This window comes from Pimephales promelas, chromosome 17 (assembly GCF_988280905.1).
Source record: "Pimephales promelas chromosome 17, fPimPro1.hap1.1, whole genome shotgun sequence".
NCBI classification, from domain to species: Eukaryota; Metazoa; Chordata; class Actinopteri; order Cypriniformes; family Leuciscidae; genus Pimephales; species Pimephales promelas.
The window spans coordinates 22,612,540-22,629,272 of NC_142785.1; the positions used below are offsets into that span (position 1 = coordinate 22,612,540).

The 16,733-nt window shown below is 36.6% G+C and overlaps 1 long non-coding RNA gene across 1 annotated transcript; it reads right to left on the reverse strand.

Moving 5' to 3' along the window:
- Positions 1-219: 219 nt before the first annotated feature.
- Positions 220-2,900, reverse strand: LOC148971518 (uncharacterized). The gene is made up of 2 exons (XR_016147078.1): positions 2,446-2,900; positions 220-1,089 (listed from the first exon to the last, which is right to left on the reverse strand). It is a non-coding gene; the product is annotated as an uncharacterized LOC148971518 (long non-coding RNA).
- Positions 2,901-16,733: the final 13,833 nt, after the last annotated feature.

Below are 16,733 nucleotides of genomic sequence, written 5' to 3' on the forward strand. Positions count from 1 at the left end.
AACACTAACAACAGTACTGTTAAGCATACTGTAAATTAAATAACATTATTTTACTGTAATTTCTTACCATATTAAAGTACAGAATTACACTGTTAATTTTTAATAATACTGTGTAGTATGAAATGTTATTGTATTTATTTTATAGTGCTACTGTGTAACCTGTAGAAAATCCGTAGAAATATTATTTTAACTGTTAATGAGAAATAGAAAAAAGAACAATTGAAGCTTTAACTGCACAAGGTTTATTGTGTATTTTCAAACACATTAGCGCATTTATAATATACATTTAAATACATTAATACAATTAAATACATTAATAATAAAAATGTAATATAATACAATAAAAATCATGCATGACAATCATGAACAATTATGCATAAATACATGCAAAAAAAATATCAGGTAAAATAGAAAAGATTAAAGGGGTGCTATCTGATCAATCTATTAGAAAGATAGTTCATAACAACTCATCCACCCACTCCCTGCTGGGGTAAAACAGCTTAAACTAGTCTAAGATTGTCTATTGGTTTGAGATAGACTGTCTAACTGGTCAGTTGCTGATTTTAAAGGGTTTTTGGCTGCTTTCTATCTAAGGGACCAGATTTGCAGGGCTGCGAGACACATATAAACTTATAAACTATAAAAGCTTTGACAAGTAAACCACCAATCCAGATGAGTATTACAAAATGACAAGTTATCCAGTGTCCTTTAAAAAAAAAAAAAAAAAAACACAAAACAACCTCATCATGCACATGTGCCATGAAAAACTTGCATTATGGTATTAATAATCATTTATATGTAGACTTATGTTCTAACTTTTGCAATAGGAAGTTTTCTATCCAAGCTTTTATGCAATTAAACCTTAAACTGTACAACAACGTTTATTTTCACACAACAATTCTTAACAACTTGCAGATAGACAAAATTCACAGATGGATAATAATCTGTTTAAAAAGTTCTCAGTGGGTCAGTGCTGGACCAAGGTATAGTAGTAGTAGTTAGATAAATAGAATAATTAAATTAGATTAGATTTACAATTCATCGGTCGTCAAGATGGATAGGGGTCTTCTTAACATGCACAGCTCACACCTGTGGAAAAGGAGAACAGACAAGACAGTTAAAATACAGTACGTTTTTGTTGTTGTTGTTTTGGCTAAACAGCAAAAACAGACAAAATTATGTCTAAAGTGTAATTCACTTAATACTAAAATCTTGTTTGTTGGACTGTTGTTTAAAATCAATTGTTAAAGTATGTTCATTATGTCCTTAGTTGTATGCTGTGTAATATAATGCAATGCTATACTGTTCAGTGTTGTGCATATGTTTATGCCACAAGAGGGCACTAAAGTATAGGCTATGGAGGATGCGTTTGTATTATTATTATGTTTGTCCAAGTTGATTTACCGTAGTTAAGAGGATCATATTACTGAGAGAATCTTCATTAGAGACTGATGTGTCAGTGTCAACAGCTGAAATAAATATGCCAAGAACGGCTAAAGATAACTCATCTCTATCGTCCACTCTTTTCTTTTGAATGCAACGCAAGCTGAAACATAACTCAACATCAATTCATTTACGATCACGTGAAAACGTAGGTTAAATCTTGCTTGTGTGATACATGACTTAATATTTTGGACAAAAATACACCTGGGCGCTTTCCGTGGTCCATCAGTTATCACTGAGGTAACGTTAACGTTAAATGGCAGAACGCCAGGTCAGGATTTACACGAAAAAAAAGCGTGAAAAAATCAATAAGAGGAATTGACACTTTAATTTTATAACAATAAATCCGAATCCTAACCTTGGATATCCGATTTCAGGATATCGATTTTCAATTCCTAACCCCTATAAGTTATAAAATAATGAACGTGCAGGCGCTTTCACCGACTTAACGTGGTAAATAACAAAATGATTAGACCATTTTGACCTTATAAGAGGTTACATATGAAATATATGTTAATAAAATCACATATTTAATCAAGTAAGTTAGGCTATCAAGATGAAAGAAATCCGCGTCTGACTTATGCTAGGCTTATAACATTCCGCGGCCAGTTCTTTCTAACGTTAATCGGTTAACGTACGTAACTCATATGGTTTGCATAAAAATATGAATTACTAACCAGATATGTATGGCGAAAACGTTGCCGACAGCGACGCGATGCACGGCCTGCGCGTTCTTACAGAGAGAAGGGAACTGAAGAGTTCTTCATAAAATGGCAGCTGGTTGTGGTTATTTTTCGCGGTCATTTCGTACTAATGTATTTGAATTTACAGTAACATGCCCCAAATGGCTACATTGAAGAGTAGCCTATCATATACATATTATATTAAAATGTCTAGAATAGATTAAATTGAATGTAGAAATCGTGGTCAGCTATTCTAAAAAACTTTAAAGTTATTAGCTAGAATCCGTATACACATTATAAGAATTATTAGCCTACTTACCAGATGAAGAAGTTGCAGGTCGGCAGAAAAGACAGCAGCACCACTGACACGACAGAGAAACTCTTCCAAAGTCAAATATGCTTTCATGCACACCCCACTGACATAAATTATGTCATAAATTATGACTGTTAATGGTCAACCAGTGCTACATTTTTATTTTAAATGTAAGAATAACATTAGTAGGCTAGCAATTTTTCCGTGGAACTGTGTGTGGTGTTTTTCGCGGTCAATTGCACTGTATTTAGATTAACAGTAACTGATAATTTCCCAGAATGCATTGAAATTCTACAGTAACATACTGTCAACTGTGTGCACAGTACATAACTGTTGAAAAAACAATTTAATACTGTGAAAACAACTAAATCTACTGTAACTTACTGTACATAGATTATACAGTAAGAAACTGTTGAGAAAAACAGTATAATCCTGTGAAAACAACAGAAATCATTTACAGTGTACATTTTCCCTGGGTAGTATTTATACTTTTCTTTTTCCTTAGAGACTGATTTCTCTCACACATCTTATAGCAAAATAGAGTGTATATGCTATGTGCTGTGTATATGTCTGGAAGTCAGGGTTTAAAGCAACACTGCCCTGGTTCTTTTGCTTGTTTTGTATATTCAACAGGATGTCTTTTAATCATTTTTTTAATGTCTGAAATCTGGTAATTTCACTAGCAGAGTTGCAACCCTGAATTACTCGGGTAACCATGCAAGGGAAACCTACCGGGGGAATTAATCTGAGCGCTTTTAGATTTATGAGAAAGAAATGATTCTGAAGCTGAAATGAAACGGTGTGTGTACTGTGTGTTTGTGTTCCCAGAAGAGCAACTCAAGCTGCCAATGCTGTTATTTCTACGCTCTCTACACACTTTCACACTACAGAGTAGGAAGTGCTCATTTACAATTTTGATTTCATTGGCTTTAATCCTTTTCTTCTTGTACAGATCTGGATGTGAAAAGGCTGGTCACTCTGATAGGTATTGGTTCAACAACTGATACATACAAGGATTAATGAGGATGCATAATTTTGGTTAATATATTAGTATTTATTTTGGATACAAATTGGTATATATTTGATTTCAAATGGATAATTGGAAATTATAAATTAAGTACCATTTGCTGCCATCTATAAGATTGCAACATTTCGCTTAAAAAACAAACAAACAAACTAATATTTATATTTTATTTTAGTTCGGCTTCATTTCAAGTACTTGTTATAAATAGTTTTAGTATTAATATGCACTCTAAAAAAATCCTGGGTTGTTTTAACCCAATTTTGGGTCAAATATGGACAAACCTAGCCATTGGGTTACATTTTTAAATTAGATTTTTAACCCAATGGCTGGGTTCGTCCATATTTTACCCAAAATTGGGTTAAAACAACCGAGCATTTTTTAGAGTGTATGGTGACAACACTAAGAATTATTCTCTTTTTTTGTGGCAGCGGAAATTTTATTATTGATAAGCATATGAAAAAGTTATAATTGACTGCTAAGGGGTTGATTTTCCATGACCCTTTAGGATATAACATGGATATGAATGACTAAAATATTAATTGATTATTGAATGCTGTGTGATTTATGGGAGTTTAACCGTAACCATAGATGTGTTTTGTGTAGTCTGCAACACTGATTGGTAAATGATTGTGCTCATCATGGTCCTGTTGGAATACAGACTTGCATGAGGAGGAATACACAATCTCCCATCAGCAGCTCCTTACTGGCTGCTGAGATGATTAATGCAGTGACCTCTGTCAAGAGTTAATACCCAGTCTGCCGGTACATCGCCGCTTATCACGCATCATTATGCTGCTTATTTCTGTCGGTTAGCTATCCTTGATTTTCTGAGAGTGTGTGTATTTATTTCAGAATGCATTGTTGAATGCATCCATCTATCTGTCTGTCTGTCTGTCTGTCTCTATCTATCTATCTATCTATCTATCTATCTATCTATCTATCTATCTATCTATCTATCTATCTATCTATCTATCTATCTATCTATCTATCTATCTATCTATCTATCTATCTATCTATCTATCTTCAAACGAGTCACAAGCCGTTTCGTTTCGTAGTGCATATTAGTTGTGGGCCACCATTACCTAAAACTGTTTCGAGGAATGTTTTACCAACGTTTATGTACATCGGATAATTCACTCTAGAGGTCGGCTAATGTACATACATTGTTTTGTACACCTAATGTACACTATACACTGTAATACATACAGTACACACACACAAATACAGGCCCATTGCTCATACTTAGGTGGGCAGGACTGACTGACACATACTTCATTGTCTATATTTTTACATCATTACCAGTAAACAGACTTTATTGTCATTATGTGCCTCCAAATTAATGTTATATACCATGGGAAATTAACTTGGGTTGTTTTTGATGATTTATGTCATCCCTCAAGCTACGTTCATACACTGTCAGAAAAAAAGGTACGAAAGCTGTCACTGGGGCGGTACCTTTTCAAAAAGGTACACTTTTGTACCAAAAGGGTGCATATTGTACCATCAAGGTAAAAAAGTACAAAATGTACTAAAGTGTATCATGAAGGTACAAATGTGCACCCTTTAGGTACAAAAGTGTACCTTTTGAAAAGGTACCGCCCCAGTGACAGCTTTCGTACCTTTTTTTCTGACAGTGTACTATCAGTTTTTGGGATTGACAACCGCATTTTCTTACAGGTGTGAGTCTCAAAATCTCCCGTTCACACATCAACTTTAGCATCTCGAATGCTGTCTGTATGAATGTGCAGTGAGAGTCAAGCGACAGTGACAGTGGCCAAGGAATAGATGGCGACATCCATAAAACTGAAAAGTCTTATCATTTTTGACAAAACAAGAGTCCAAAGCATGCAAGTTCATCTGTGAAATCTTCATTAACTGACAGCAGCTTTTATATCTGGCGGAGAAAGGATTGTGAGTCCTGAAAATTTACGGGTGAGTTTTTTTATGTCAATCATGATCTATCTGATTTAAGCTGAAAGACGTGAATACGGCTAAAGCAATGTTTTATTTAATCTAATTGTTGCGGCGGAATGGTCTTTAAGTTTACAAAATGATAATGATGCAAGTGACTCTTGATTATCCATTAGCCTTGAATGGTATCATTTTGAACCCTCATATGTGGGAGATTGCAGACCTTGTAATTTGATAGACTCGTATTGTGGTTGAATGCAGATGCGTATATCACTAAACAGCTGTTTCTGCCCAGCCAGACTGTCTCTGTTTCAGTCTCAGGCCCATTTAGCTCCTGAAGCCTAGGCCACCAGCATATCTTCTCACTAGGATTACTCTATCAATTCATCTGAAAGTGGTGAAATAGTTTAGTATTGGTCTAGACGGCATGTCTGGAATAAGTATTTGGCTTCGGTCACTGTCTAAGACTGAGAAAATGAGAAAAACACATTTTCAACTATATACCGTTACATCATACAGGGGCCTGAGTTGGGGTAAATCAAGAATTCAGTAGTCATAAAGTCGACACTACTCGCTTGCCAAATGCAATTGCTAGTGATGATCAGATCAGCCTTATGTTTTACCTGAGAAACTGCTTCTTGAGTGCGTATAACGGAGACTTATATGGGACTGCCCCATTCCAGTGGTCCTTTCAGTTCAGTGACTGTGGCGGGTTCCACCTGACCTCAGAACAGCAGGAGTCCGTCTGCACGTGGGCTCCAGCTGGAATAGAGGGGCGGCTTTTGTGTGTGTGGGACTGTGACTCATGGTAACCCCTTGAATACTTAAGCGTACTCCACCTTCCCCAGGCTGCGGAAAACCGAGACGTCTCAAACGGGACGCTTTTTTTTTTCCTGGACCTGGGGGTATTAATAGCTCTGTTAATTGCAGAGAATCTCACGTTGGGGGAAGGGAAGTTTGTTTGTAAAAGGAACAAGGCGAAAACGTCCCCCCAATTAGCAGAAACTTTAGAAACTTTGGCTGTCGCTCCAATGTTCCAGAATGTACTCTCGCTGCCTGAGGGGGGTCTATTAATGGGAGACCATTCAGAAGGAGGTGCTGGTTTATGTCGACCAATAAGCATCGAGCGCCCCTGTACTTCCCTGTTGATTTAAAGTAACGCAAACCAGATGAATTCAGTGTGATGCTCGGGCCTCGGAATGGCTGAGCGTCGAGTTGAGAAAAGTGGATCTTTCTAGAGTCTGCATTCCTTTAAAACTGCACCATGTTTGAAATATTAATCAAGACGATGTCTTAAGCATCCCGAGCTTTAATCAGACATTCAGCCTCTCTCAAAGCCAGCCTAGGATGTGGCGATAAGCCCCTTAATGAGCAACACTCAGATAAGCATCTTGTGCTGGCTAATTACAGTTTTCTATTTAGTGAAGAGGATCATATTTGACATCTACTGTAAGATAAGACGAGATGTCTTCTTTGTTACCATACCTCTTTTCATGCCTTTCGTTTTGAGTTGTTCAAAAAGGCACAACACGTGAAAAAGCTTTGATATTTGCTTGGCTCATTTGTAAAGCTTGGAAATCACAGTGTCTTTGGATGTGTCATAAGGATAGTGCTCTGTAATCAGAACTATTCAACCGATGGCACGCTGCTAGATGTTTTGTTACCTGATTTTCTGGAAACACAGTGATGTGGAGATGTACAATAGCCACATTGTGTTGCTGAATGTGCATTTGGTATGGGATCTTCTGTCTCATATTCCACTGACAGTTTTAACAAATATGTAAAAAAAAATATTCTTTTTACAAAAGTTACATGCAGCAGCTTTAAGATTTTACCTTGGAAGACAGCTATAAGGAGATCTGAAATAGAAATTTTGTCAATTTTTGTCACAGAGTTGAAAATGTCTTTTTTCTTTTACTCTGTGAGTCATTATGTGCAATGTGACTAAGCATGCATTTGTTTAAAAAATAGATTTAATCAATTGTATCTTCCACCTCCACATGTCCCATGTACCTCAACTTATCTGTTTATACATTCATCAGTTTACCTTGCCAAGATTTACCCTGAAGCTCCGAAATGATGGATTTATCTCTGATCCAAAGTTTACTGATGAGAAATACTGGCATCCCCTTTATTGAAATACTTTACCTCGCACATATTATTTGAAGTTGTTTATGCAGTCGATGTGATATTCATAGCCCGGTGCTTTCAGTTCCCAGTCACTGCTTTAAAACTTAAGTAGCTCTGGGCTCTGTTACGTTGGGATGGTGAGGACTAATTATCTTAGGATTTACTCTATGATACTGTTTGAGGCACTATTTAATCATTTCATTGCTTTCTCCTATGATGATAATGATAAATTATTCACAAATATAAAAGCAAACACAGGTGTTTTGAGATACTGCAAATGTTTGCGCTGATAAATCTGCTGCGAATCTCTTTTGAATTGGGGTTACTTGGCAGTTTGGCTTTCAGTGCACAGGTTTGTGTCCGTTAAAATTCTTCCTGGCTGACCAATGTTTGAATCGAGCTGTCTGCTCAAGCCGACGGCTTTTAGGCTCCATTTACACTGCATGGTTCAAGTGACCCAATTCCGATATTTTTCTTCTCATGCGACACAGATCTATTCTGGCTCTGAACCTCCTACATGTACGTACTCATTCATTTTCCTTCACCACTACTATCTGGGATTGTGCTGTATTTGGTTTTCTCCAGTCATTTTTTTTGACCAGTTCAATCATCGAACAGAGGGATTGTCTGAGAACAATGACGTTGATGTTGTGCGCTAGTTTGAGTTGTCATACGTCACGACCAAAGGTTAGTGATTGTTTATGATCCAATAGTTTTAGACTTCCGCCTTCAAGGAAGTTAACGCTTGTCAATGGAGTCAAATGAAATGTACGAGAGTCTGGTGGGACAGGATAGCACAGATTGGACATGACCGGCGAACGTGTAAGCAGGAAAAAATATCATACGTGGAAATAAATCTGATATGAATTGGATGTGTGGATTTGCGTCTACCATGTGAGCAGAAAAATGAGATATTCCCCAGTAAATACGAGTCGTTCGTCATTTAAAAAAAGGGACGTCGACACCAACTGCGATCACATGACTTATTAATGGCGCGAGGGATGATGAAGGCTCAACACTGTGGAGTAATGCGGAGGATGTTTGTCTTTTTGCCGCATCCAAACGTCCCTCTGATCATCGCTAAATTCGGCCAAGCTGCAACAAGGGCTCTCCTTTACAAGAGCAATGTTTTGCTGACCTTTGAAAATAGTGCAGAAAACAGAACACTGGATAATCATTTTGTTTTCATCTGCATCCATTGGATATCACACTGTTTTACTTCCTTTTTCAGGTCACAACATCTACATTGGGTTGTTGCACCATGTGTATAGTGTAAATGCAAATATCGGATGCGGGTCACTTTTAGAAGATGATGTAAGCGGGTCGTCAAAAATATCGGATATAGTCAGCAAATGGGAATTGGGCATCAAGACCTGCAGTGTAAATGCAGCCTTAGATGCACTCTTAATAGTCCAGCACAGGAGTTTACAGGGTTTGAGGTTTTGTTATCAGATTACATCCACACATGTTCTTTCACAATTCTTTGAAGACCCAAATTAAGCACATGTATAATCACAAAGTTATGCAGACTTTGGTTTTGAATGCCTGGAAATGGTGTGGAGACTGAAATGGCTACTGTGGGAGAGTTTGCAGTGTCATCACAGATAGTGTAGCATGTCAAAAATGGTTATTAGAGCTTTGACCACGTGCAAAGAAAGTTTTGTGATGTTTAAGTCCATAATGAGGAAGTGGATTGGCATCTTGGGAGATGAGTTATCTTAGATGCCCTGAGGGCATGTCTCCATTGTAAGAGTTGGTCTGTTATTTTACTTTCACTTTGATTAGAGATTATTCCCTCTTTTTTGCGTGCCCCATATTTTCTTTAGTCGCTTGATATGTTACAGTATTATTACATACATTTTTAGAATACATGTCTAAGAAAATATGCAGATTTTAAGTTAATTTGCTAACTCGGTAAAGTGGTTAGCTCTGAATATTTCATGCTTTAAAAAAATGTGTAATGGCACCTTTAAAAATTGGCTAGAGATGGTGATAATGATACTGTAACTGTCAAATAACAGTGTTTTTGGAAAAGAGGAAATGCAAAGAGCAGCTTATGAATTTGTTTAAAAAGACAAATCTGCCTATTAGCCTTAGACACATTAGCTATGCTTACCTTAAACCTTTGACGCATAACATTACTGATGAATTGACTTTTTTTGTCTTCAAGGTCAACTAAATTGGAGGGAAAGCATAATTGTTAAAATGTTCTGGAATTTTTTTCCTTCACATTTTTAGCGTGTTACTAATGTTTTCAGAGTGTTGTTTGCATGTTGCTAATGTGTTCTGAGTGATTTTAGCACATTGTTCCATAATGTTCTGGTGGCTCAGGTGAAAATGTATCAGTTTTGTCTATATCATTTGTGTCTGCAATTGGGCTGGACAAGTTACATTATGAAATGTCATATAATTAGGACTTGGGGTTTATCAAGCACTGCTAAAAATGATTATAGTATTGCATATATTAAGATAAAAAAATGCACATATTAAAAACGTTTTCATAGTGACATTTCCCAAAATAGCTACAGTAAAACCATCACATTCTCATACTTGTCAGTTGTTAGCAGATGTTCCTCAAAATGTTGACTGGAATTCAAGGCTTTTGTAAATATTGACAACAGAAAGGCTTGCCATATTACGTGCGAGCTCTGGGGGAAGTTTGCAGTAATATTGTGTTCTGCTCCCAGGGGGTGAATGCTTTTATCTGCCTTTTAAAAGGGTAATGTCGGGGCAGACACGGAAAACTGCAAAAATAAGTGTTTCTGACTGTGTCTGGCTTTAAGCACACACTTAGTCTTTGTCAAAACTGCCTTTTTGTGCTTAAGCTGGTCAAACAGTACTGTATGGGCCTGAATTCAATTGCGTAAACCTTGTATTATTGCTTTTAGCTGTAGTTGATATGAACAGGTCAACCTTGTTCTGTGTTGGACACTCCGAAACTGAATGGCATGCCATAGCTGCGATCAATCTGTCTTTTAATGGTGGTTTTTTTTTGTTTGTTTGTTTGTTTTTTTACTCGTTTGTCTTGTTTGCTGGGCTCCATCGGAATTGGTCCGAGAGCAAGATTAAGCTGTTGGACTCTTAACAAGAGGAAAAGAACATCCATGTTGAGACAGGTTGGATACTTTGGTCTAATAAGAAGAATGGGCCAAATGGGAATTGATTGCTGATGTGTTGTCAGCAGATACTCTGCTTTATTTGTGCGACTGACTGATTGTTGTTTGTCATGGGTTTTTAAACTAGATTCTGGGGACCCCTAGGGAGACACAAAGGGAGTCTATAAAAATGTTGATGTCCAAAGCTAATATCTGCACTTAAGATATTAAAGGTGTTGTATGCATTTTTTTGACTGTGTTAAAGCACAAAAATAGCATCATATGTTTGCAGAGATTTAGGAAACATGCTAAGTTCAGACCTTTTTCCCTGAGAAACAATGCCACAGCCAGTTATTCTACTTTGAAATGTGCGTTCCGAGTCGGAACGTCTGTTTTTTGTTTTGGGCTGTGTGATCCCACCTGCTGCCAATTTACCCAATAGTATTTTGACACCCCTGGTTGCCAGTTGGTGGAAAACGCAGTGTATTGCGGCCATGGAAGCCAGCAAACAAACTGGGACAGAGATCGCAGATTCTAATCCGACCTGAAAAACCTTGGCATACATCTAAAAAGCCCCAGTAGCGTATTAAAACACGGATAAATCAACTCATCAACTTAGTGTAAGACTTAACGGCTTCCATTGTCCGTTGCAATCGTTGCTGTTGCTTGTCCTAGTTTGGCACCCGCCATGTGCGTCGCGCTGAGGAGGAGGGATGGGAGAAACAACCCTCTCTAATATTTTTAATTTGGACTGTAGTATTCATTTCAACCACTAGCTATTAATATTACATACTGTACCTTTAATGAAACATATTGAAGGTAATGTTTTCTTTGCATTAACATTCACTAAATTTGGCTAATAATAAAACTTTTTCATTTGCATTTCCTAAACTGGTTTTGTTCCATTGACAATGTTAGTCTTTTAACTGTAACACAAAAGAATAACAAATATGCATGTCTGTATTTTTAATGTCACCCTTAAAGGGTTAGTTCACCCAAAAATTTAAATTGTGTCATTAATGACTCACCCTCATGTCGTGGCAAGCACATAAGTCCTCTGTTCATCTTCGGAACACAGTTTAAGATATTTTAGATTTAGTCAGAGTTTTCTGTACCTCCATTGAAAATGTATACATTTCTATAAAATGTAGAATTTTTGAAGCATCGAAAATGCACTTTGGTCCAAAAATATCAAAAACTACGACTTTATTCAGCATTGTATTGTCTTCCGGTTCTGTTGTCAATCCACGTTCACGAGTCCGCAGTGATGCTGATGACGTGTTCTGGTGGGTCCGTGTATTCGGATTCAAATAAATATGGGCAAAAAATGCAAATCTTCCTCTGTGTCAATCCTTAGTTTGCGAAGATTGTTTTGTTTACAGCGTGCATCTCCCTCGGACTGTAAACGAAGCTCTTTCACGCCAGATAACACGTCAGCAGTGTCTTACATCACTAACGTCACTGAACGTGGCTTGCAACAGAACTGGAGTTATTAATGACATCATTTATTTTTGGGTGAACTAACCCTTTAATCTTACATTGTATAAAATGTAAATAACAGCAAAACATTTTTTAATAGATGAAAATATGTAACTTTTTTGCTTTAGGAACAGGGTCCCTTTAAGGGTATCAACATATCTTGGTGCCCCTGGCATAAAAGTTTAAAAACCTCTTGTTTGGATCACAGAAGCATACAATTTTAGAAAAGAAAGCCTGCAACAGGAAACATGGATGTCAAGAGCCTTGGAATCATTTGGATTTGATTATTGATTCCCAGCACAATATGTGGTATTTAGGGTCAGTTTTCCATGAAGGCTAAATGTAAATGCATAGTTTCACGTAATAAAATATTAACATGTACTGTATATGGACATGCCCCCTTGCAACCTCTTTATCATATGATAGACATATGATCTATGTATATAGATGTATGTCTAATGTGAATTTCTATTTTGGTTTATGTGTGTTCAACTGCGTATGAATCCATGATTGTGTGCAACATATGTGTTTATGTGCATGCCTACAGCACATGTGTGTTTATCTTCAGTGGTTTCATGATTATGTTGATAGAAACAGTGCAGCCCTTCCATGGGGGTTTTGTGTAACATTTATACAAGATGCTTGAATAAGGTTGGCATTGATCACAGCCTGTCTAACGTATAAATAAAAATGTGTTGCAAGCCCATGGGCTTTCAGCATCCTCACGGAATCTATGTGTCGTGTGGCAAATGTCCACATCCAGTTGAGCTTCTGCCAGCATTTGCTTTACATTAGAATTCTTCATGTGTTTCTCATATTACAATTGAGTTACTTTCTTAATAAAGCCACCGAACTAAAACTGGGTCATATTTTGTGGAAGTATAATGCATACTGTATGCAATTAAATGTTTGGGGTCAGAAAGATCTTTTATTCAGCAAGGATGCTTTTAATGGAACAAAAGTAAATACATTTACCAAATATTTTAAATCAATTAGCCTATTATGCTATTTTAAAGGTTCCCAATTTTGTTTTGGGGGTCTCTTACAATGTTTAAACGCATCCATTTTTTTCATAGTATACATTGCATATCACCTAATTTCTCAAAGAGTCTGAAAACAGTTATTTTGAAGATTCTCCTTTCTCTGATTGGTCAGTCTGTTGTGATTGGTGTACCGCTTACAGCGTGTGTCGAAAACGAAATGTATCAATTTCAGTGCAAGTTGTCATTGGCACCAAAGTGGATTTGCAACACTTTTTTTTCTGGGAATAAATAGAAAGCAGGGCATTCATTATTTTCATTATTCTTTCATAAACTAGTTATTGTAAACTAGCAATACAACCCTGATTATTCGAATCGCATGTGATGTGAAACATTCATTACCTCATAGTAAATTGGTTGTTATTCACAAATGTCCGTAGTATTTGTTTGGATGTGGTGATTGGTTAAACTCCCTACCATAAATTTATTAAAAGCTCAGATTGGAACAGACCCACAGAACTGACAGAGCGTCTGCAGACATGGTTGAGCAGATCATCATTGGGATTAAGCCTTTACTTTAGCTTTGGTAGCTAATTAACTTAATTTAACAGTACATATATCCTGTTTGGATAGACCACCGCTTCATTAAATCCCCTTCTACTGGATGGTACTTTCCTGTCTTAATCTTCCTATTTTTGAGCACATTGCAGTGTTAGGATAGGAAAGCTACTTTTAGCTAAATTTAAGCTTGCAAGGCTACACAAACTACTTATAATCTGAAGTAGTTCTACTACCTACTCTTTTAAAAAACGTATTTAAAATTACAAAATGTAGCTAACTTCATTGAAGCAACACTTTAACTTTTTTACTGTTGTTTTCGAAGCCTTAAAGGTGCAGTTAGAGATTTCTGAGAAACACTGTTGATATTTGAAATCAACACAAACTTACACACCCCTTTTATTTAAATTTTTTTCTTCTAAAGTTTAAGGAACTCAGAAGCGAAGACCAGGAGACTTGTGTGTATCTTCAGCAGCATTCTTTATTGAGAAACACAAGCTGTTGGTAGCTGGAGTCGTCATCAAGTCTGACTAAGGGGACTTTACTTTGCAATTTTATACACATTTTAGGGGGAGGGATTTACATCGAGGGTGGAGACACTCTGAAATTAGGTATACAGGTTTTGGAGTAAGCAAAAGTTTCTTGTTAGTCACCAGCAGCACAACCAGTTCCAGACAAACAATGACGCTCAAATCTGTCCAGTTACTATAGCTAACATTACAACAACAGCATTTACTGGTTCTTTGAAGCAAAACATAGCAATGTTACTCACATATGGAGCAGAAACAACACAACCACCGCATCTGTTTTCAGGCCTTCCCGCTTAGCTCTCTCTAGCTCTGGAAAGCTTTTCTAATATAAATGTGGGTCCTAGAGCTCTTTCCTGACCATAACTCTTCTTTTCCCAGTGATATTCCTCTGAGCTTTACTCTTTTGCAATGTCTCTCAGCTATCTCTCTTTCTACAGTGATACAACTAATTTAATTTACTATCACTTTCTGATTCTATGCTGAATGTAAAGCTTTGTAGTTTGGTCAGGCGAAGAAGTCTTTCAGCTTTGCGCCTCTACTCTACCCATGAATCTCCCTGCTACTTTCGGTGCATCTGGGTGAATCATGTCTTTTCATGTTCTAATCACAGAAAGAAGTGTATGCTGAGTTCTCTCGCCCCTCGCCCACTCCACACTGGTGCCCTGAATCCCGGAGGATTGTTGTGCCAGATTGCACGTTTTGTGCATATTGCCTTGGCTGGTATCACTCTGCTTTCTCTTTCCTTCCATCTCCATCTCCTGTGGCGTTCTCCTCATTAGCCTCTTTAGGGTTTTCTGGCAGTCTGCACTGTAGTGGTTCCCTGTTAAGGATAGTTTTAGAATATGGTGCCCATCAATGGAGTTATTGTTAGGTTCCATGTAATTCCACGGGTATAGTGGGTCTAAGTGCATTCCAGCTGTCTCCTACTTCTCTTCTGCTTACATCAACTTCACCACTTTGGGTTTTTGGAATTCCTTATACATGGATTCTCTTTTAATTTTTCAGTGGAGACCCAGTAGCCTACAGTTAAGGGACGTTAAATATAATGAAGCATTAAGAAAGTTATTTTCTTTAAAAAAAAAAAAAATATCAATTGAATTTTTCATTTAAAATAAATGGTAACATTCTGTCAGGTATTATGGGATGGTATTTTGGTGTGTACTTACATTTGCTCTTTTTAAATTATTAAATTAAAGGGGGGTCCTTTTAAAACTTAATTTTTGAAGTTTATACAATACAGCTTGAAAGATTTTTTTTTTTTAAAGCTGCTTCACACTCAATACAATACAAACAGTGTCAATGTTGCAAAGTTAATCAATCATAGACTTGTTCTGGCCTTTAACAATAAGTGACTGTAAAAGTGCATGTATTTTCTTGTTGACTATTATATAGATTGAAAGCGTAAATGATACTTCATACTTTTTTTACTTCTAATAAGGAATATAAAATGACATGTACAACAATGCAATGCCACCTTAGTCATTTTCTCACTGTACAGTATATGGTAAGATAACTTACAGTTAACCAGTCTTTAATGTAGCATCTGTTCCCTGTATAAATTGCATTTTTTTTTTACAGTTATCAGTGTGTTTTAGCAATTCTAGTACAATGCAATATACAGTAATAGTACAGTATCTTAAACCAAAAAGAAAGAGTCTTTTTGAATGCCTATGTTTTTTTGTGCGCTGGTCTTTTATCAGATGCATGAATTAATCATTCCAATATTTCTGCATAACTACAACATGACCACCTTAATAAAAAGGAGTAGCCTAGATATTAGAGCTACAATTACCATAGAAACTGGATCTCCTAGAAACCCAGAAAATCAAAAGAGACCAAGAATGGTGAGTCGCTGTGTTTGCGTGCATTTCCTATTCATTAGTTAATTTCATGAGTAAGATGGATGCGCAATATATCGGGAGACATTGAGTGGGTCAGACATGATTTTGACCACTTCATAAAGTTTTGTTTTGAAGAAAGCCTTTATTTAAAGTAAATTTTGTTTTGTTTAAATTGAATCTTAATTTTAATCATTTTTTTTTTGATCAACCAATTGCCTGGATTTAATAAATAAGAAGCAAATATAGCAGACAATATAATCATGACATGGAGGCGCCGGTGTGGTCACTTTGTTGAGCGTGAACTGGAGCGCACCTCATCATAAATTAACCGAAACTCAGCGTATGCCTCACAGGCATGATAAATACTGTATATCTATATAGAAAGCTAGAAATGTCTTTTAAACAAAACAATTCAAAATAAAAAGAAATAGGCTACTCTTTGATTATGTAATCCATTATGTGCATTTCTCTCTGTAGGCGTTCACTACAGAGATGGCGATCACTGTCAAATCTGTCAAATGACGAAGAAAAAAAGGAACCAAGTTTCGTCATCAAATTTTTAGTAGTAGCACGTTACTCGATACGTTTTACCTTAAAAAAAGTAGTTGGGTTACTGTAATACATTACTTAGTAATGCGTTACACACAACACTGAATATAACATAATATATTAACTAAATTTGAAGTTTGAAAAAGGATCACAGATTGTACATAAAACAGTTTGACACAAAAGACTTGCATCTCATG